The sequence below is a fragment of the Setaria viridis genome, chromosome 6 (assembly GCF_005286985.2).
Source record: "Setaria viridis chromosome 6, Setaria_viridis_v4.0, whole genome shotgun sequence".
Classification (NCBI taxonomy): domain Eukaryota; kingdom Viridiplantae; phylum Streptophyta; class Magnoliopsida; order Poales; family Poaceae; genus Setaria; species Setaria viridis.
Genome location: NC_048268.2, coordinates 19,823,400 through 19,829,445, shown reverse-complemented (window position 1 = coordinate 19,829,445; position 6,046 = coordinate 19,823,400). Strand labels below are relative to the sequence as shown.

Sequence of the window (6,046 nt, the reverse complement as noted above, 5' to 3'; positions counted from 1 at the left end):
AGAATATGACCTCAATGATATTTCAGACAAAGCATTCACCTGCATCTAAGCAAACCCTACCATGTTTCATATATAATAGTCTGCTAATTGACCTAGACTAGCAAAAAAACAAAAAATTTAATTACTAGTATGTTCGATAAACCAGCAAAGAAGAATGTACTTGTCTGCTAGAAAAATGATCACTAACAGAGAAGCAATTTCAATCAGATAACACACAACAATGCCGATCGAATCTAACGTTAGGGAATACAGGAGGAATATTTATCATTCAACATAATTCAGCAGCCACTACAGAGGACATTGATGGATTTCTACAATTAATACAATTGACGCGAATAGATCACCTAGAGCATCTTGAGTTTCTTTTTTTCGTTTCAGAAACAGTAAAGAAGGTAGGGCCGAGATGTGGCTCTGCAAGAACAGCACGGACCCTAACAAAAATAAATTCCAGAAAAATAAGCGATTGTTCCATGCTCAATAGAAGAACGGGAAACCCCATCAAAAATCCTCCCCGAAATACGCTGGTAGAAAAGGCACAACAAGAATCCGAGGAAACTCACAGCAAACATGCGCCGCCTACATCTACGTCGAGGCGCCGCAGCCGAACCAAAACCCTTTGCGCGAAGAAAACCCTATGAACCCCATGGAGATTGCACAACCCACTAGGCAAAACGACAAAGCAGGGCAAGGCTCGACCTCTGACATTTAGCGGCCTAGCACCGCCCCTGCGTTTAGCGGCGGCGGCAGCTGCGTCCCCATGGTTGGGGGCGGGGGGTGGGTGGGGGAGGATTGCTGATCGGACGGTGCAGGATGGTGCATCGCAGAGGAGGAGACCTGAGCGATGCAGGCCGACCTCAAAAAGCACGAGATGAAAAAAAAAATCTAAGATGGTTTGGGTAAAAAAAATGCGGCCAAAGCCCCAACCGACCGTCATGTCATCTTGCTTGTCCTATTTTTTTTCCCGGTCAGCAAAAAATAGTACCACATTTGGCTAAAATATAATCGCGGAACAAGCTTAGCGGTCTTGATCGGATTTGCTCTGGATTAATTGTGGGGATCAGTACGCCCTATCTTCAAAAGTATTCGGAAGCAAGTCACGCATTGTTATTTGTTAGGTAGGTGAGAAAAATACTACTCCCTCCATTTTAAATTACAGATCGTTTTAATTTTTTTATATGCATGATTTTTATTATTCATCTAAATACAGATACGTAGCAAAATCTATATATCTTGAAAAGTTAGAATTATCTACAATTTAAAATGGAGGAAAGTAGGCGGAGAGCATACGAGTGGAGATAAGTGATCAGCATAGATGATGTAGGATGATGTAGCAGCTAACTTAGGACTAGAAATTAATCAATATCTAACAAAGGGGTCCATCTTAATTGCAGAAACATAATAGAAGCAATATAATAGTACTAAGGTGGTGTTTGGATCCAAAGTTGATGGGTCCCTAAAGTTTAGTCCTTATGGGGTGTTTGGATCCATGAGCTAAAATTTAGTCTTCCTTGTAGTAATGGCTGATTTGCCCCCTCATTTATTGATTCTATGCACATGCATGTCTCAAATTCATTTATTGACTCCATGCACATGCAAGCCTGAAATTGGTGTGCTCTCTATGCACATGCACATGCACATGCATGCCTGAAATAGTTCACTTGTATCTGTCCATGCACATGGACATGCATAGGTGCCGGCCGGTCAGGAGGAACACGCTGCTGTTCCTGCTGGTCTCTCAATAGTTTGTATTCCTTCAAGTACATCATTGTTCAAGTATACAACTCAATGGTCCTAGGCAATACAAGAAATCAAATACTCTACGATCTATTATACAAACTTGAGGCTATTTGATCACGGAATGCATTCATGTTTGTATCTTGATCCCTTGATTGAGTATTTTGTGTTGGGGGTTGAGAGGTTGATGCTTCATGAGGAACATAGTTCTCATCACGGTCACAACGATCAAAGTCCTCATCCTCCATATGACTCTCTCTAATAAAGTTATGAAGTGCCATACATGCAACAATTATCTGGCTTTGCTTTGGCATTGGATAACTTGGCACTTTCAACAAAATCCACCACTTCATCTTAAGAACTCCAAATGACCTCTCGACGCAATTTCTAAGAGATGAATGAGCGAAGTTAAAGGTCTCTTTCATACCTTTGGGCATCGGCCCATGCCTAAACTCTGGAAGATGGTACTTTGTTCCCTTGTAAGGTGCAAGATAACCAGGCCGATTGGGGTATCCAGAGTCCACTAGGTAAAACTTCCCTGCAAATACGAACATTATTGTTACAAACAAAAGCTACAACCAAAGTGGCATATATTCTGAATGTGCAAATATAGGCACAACATACTAGGAGGGGGATGTGGGAACTTGTCTTTGTATTTGTCCCTTGCATCATTGAAAACTCTCATGTCATGTACTGAACCAGGCCAGCCCGCAAGAACAAATGTGAACCTCAAGTCAAAGCCACAGACCGCAAGCACATTCTGTGTAGTGAAGCCTTTCGACATAGATGTTGCACCACCTTGTTATTTGGCACAACAACTGGTATATGAGTGCCATCTATTGCTCCTATACAATTGTTGAAGTGTGGAGAGAACCTAGGATTCTGTAAACTACGGTGCATTGTTCTAAATTCAGGGTCGATTGGCTTAATTATGTCAGCTACTAGCTTTATAACACACTTCAAAACTTTGTCAAAATTGCGGTGAACTGTATCTAATGATCTCTCTAATCTATTCTTGGCTTGTCTGACTGACTGAGATGCACCAACCATCCAAAGAAACATTCCTAAGGCCTCTACTGAAGAACTCTTTGATGTGGACTTTAGGCCATATGATTGCACCAATAGATCATGCAGACGATCAAACAATTGTCTACTCATTCTAAACATGTTATAGGATTGGACACAATCTATTAGATTTCTCATCACCCAATCATGGCCACTTTCAACCATCTTTCTCTTCTTAGCTTTATGGAAGTAAGTGTCATTGTACATACCAAACATAAGTAGATCCTCCGTGAACTTCCTTTCATATTCATTGTCCTCAATAATGAGCCTGAAGAGCTCATCGTCACTTGAATCACTTTCCACATCCATATCCTGAGACATAATAGATAATTGCAATCAGTTAAATTCATTTGTATGAACACATACACTTCAAACCAAATTCAATTCAGCCACCACATCAGTTAAAAGCACATTCATTTCAACACAAACAGTTCAAAGCAAATTCATTTCAAATCTAGGTTCAAGTAGTACAGATAGTTCAAGTCAACACAAAGGCATCATCACAAAGACAAAATTCTAATCTAGGTTGTGTTGCTTGCAATATCTCTTCAAGAAGGCCAGCCTTCCTTCTGCTGTAGATATGTTAATGAAGAACTCTCTCATTGACTCATTTAAGCAAATCTGGGAAACAGCATAGTACTCAGTACTAGTTTCATCCACCCCAAACTCTAAAACCAAATTCTGAGCCTGCTTAATGGTGTTGGACAACTGAGACTTCTTGTCTTGCCTATTACAGATAGCTTGCTTGATATATTCATTCCTTTCATCTTGCTGCTTAGAAGAGAAACTAATGTAATCCTTCATCATTTTGACCATTGGGCTTTTGGACTTCTTGCTTGGACTTGAAGCTATTGTGCTGGTACTACCTGTTCTCTTGCGGCTGCTTGTACTCATAGGATTCTGTGTATTCTCTGGAGGCATGTCTTCTTCAGGCTCTTCATGCTCTGTGGCTGTTTGATCATCTGTATTGGTGTGTCCTGCAACAAAAGAACTTGAACCATCCACAACTACACCATCAAATATGTGTTCAAGCATTGGTATATACTCTGGAGGCCCATGCCTTAGTTTCTTCCAATCTGGATGCTTCTGCACATGTAGTAGCTGAAGTTAGAAACTGATCAGATGGTTTCTTACAACCTGCACATGTACTAGATTAACAAATACCTCTGTTGCAGTCTCCCACCATTCCAAGCTTGCAGTAGGCCACCCATTTTCATCACGGCCTAAGCCACTGTTGGAATGGAGATCTTGTATGAACTGATACATTCCCTTGAGCTACCTAATTCTATTAGCTATCTGTTTCCTATCATGCCTGAGCCCTGGCCCGCAGTAATACTTTTCTATGATGAGCTTATACCCTCTTGCTGTCATACTCCCTTTGATGTAGTTACCCATTTCAATTTGATCAACGAGTAATTGACACAACAAGTTGTTATTGTGCTCTAATGACCAACTTCCTCTGTCAAATTTATTCTACCATATGCATCACAAGAGAAAGCATTTGATATTACTCTAACAGCAATAGTGAATTCACGCACTTGTCTGAGATCAATGGACATAAGACTCATACCTGCCTTGGAAAAATTTCTTCGACTTCATTGTCATCAATATCGTCATCGTCATTGCCTTGCCGTCCACCACGTCGGCCTGAGCCACGGCCTACGGATGCAGCAGGCGCTGCCGAAGAAGCTCCACGCATCCCACGGCTGGCGACGGGAAAAGGTGGCAACCGACCATGGTGGCCGCGACTGGACGGTGACGATTCGCCGTGACCTGCTACGGCTCCACCACTGCTCCGAGCATTGTGTAAACCGAGTGTGCGAGACCAACCTCTTTTGCCACCGTGCGGTTGAGAGGGATGAGGCCCCATGCTCTCGGATGCAGCCAGTGCGTCGGATTGCAAGATCCTTGATAAGCCGCCATCGAGGACCAGTCATTCGCCTGCGAGTTGAGGTCGAGTGCCTCAATGCCAATCTAGGGACCATCGATGGATCCGAACCCCGGATGCTAGCTTCCCTCGCCAGAGAAGAGGTCGAAGCTGCCGAAGAAGAAGTTCCTAGTGCCGTCGTCACCGTATCCGTCCATCGACGGCGCGCAGATGTGGATCTTCTAGCTTGTAGGCGGCGCCGGAGGAGCACGGGCTACTGGTGTGGCGTCGAGAGGGGCGGCGGCGGACGAACTCAGGAGAGAGGGGTGGCGGCGGCGATGTGGGAGTGTGTGAGAGGAAGGGGAGGCGGGAGGAGTCGAGCGATAGGGGCGGACGCGGTGTAGATCTGGTGAGAGGGGCGTCGAGAGGGGCGGTGGCAGATGATCTGATTTTTTCCATCTTGAGGAGTGCATGTCTCTCATCTATGTCATTGACAAAGGTTATTATATAGTAGATCAATGGCTGCAGGTAGTAAATCAGGGCAATTCAAGAACAACTCAGTGAATTTCTTTTGGATAAGGTAGTAAATCTAGCGGTATCAAATCCGCGTCACCGTTAGGACTTGGGTTCAGAATAGTTGATCCAAATGTTGAACTTCAAGTGTTGATGCAATATAATATTATTCATAAATGTGTATGCAAAAGATGTATATATATATAATATTATCTCAAATGTAATATTATAGATCAAATACAACTTTTATATATATTAGCATTTGGAACTAGTATATGTAAAGGAAACAAATACAAAATACTAATATCTATATCTATTATTAAATTGTGGACCGCTTCTGTCCAAATTTTTGGTTCGGTCCAACTTCTATTACTAACAGGTGGGCCCTTGATGCACCGGTAGGGCATGTGGGTCCATCCGGTCCGCGTCCTACAACTGAAATAGATCGAGAGATGGAGCTGTCTTCTCTGCTCGCACCTCCGTCCAGGCATCCTCCACCCGGCTGCGCCTCTTCCATCCTCCTGTGGCGGAACTGCCCAAATTAACCTGACTAAAATGCACTTAAGTCGCCTGACACGCGATCATGCACTTTAAGCAAGTCAACATGGTCGTCCGTCGGATTTCATCCGATAAACCACTTACTCAGGATCGAGAAGCATTGCTCACACGAAGGTGAGTGGGCACAGAGATTACAACATTCCCATCACAATAACATAGTTCAACATTTTATTACATCAGAGTTTTCGAAATTCAGACCGGATTTGCAAGGTTGTAAGCAACAAGAAGTAAATCAAGTAGAAGCTAAACGTCGATACACGATATCATGACGAAGCCGATCATGACATCAATGACCCCTGTCCTCGCCGA

The 6,046-nt window shown here is 43.2% G+C and overlaps 1 pseudogene; it reads right to left on the bottom strand.

Annotated features, from left to right (window-relative positions):
* Positions 1-1,484: 1,484 nt before the first annotated feature.
* On the bottom strand, positions 1,485-4,722 carry LOC140223199 (uncharacterized; annotated as a pseudogene).
* Positions 4,723-6,046: the final 1,324 nt, after the last annotated feature.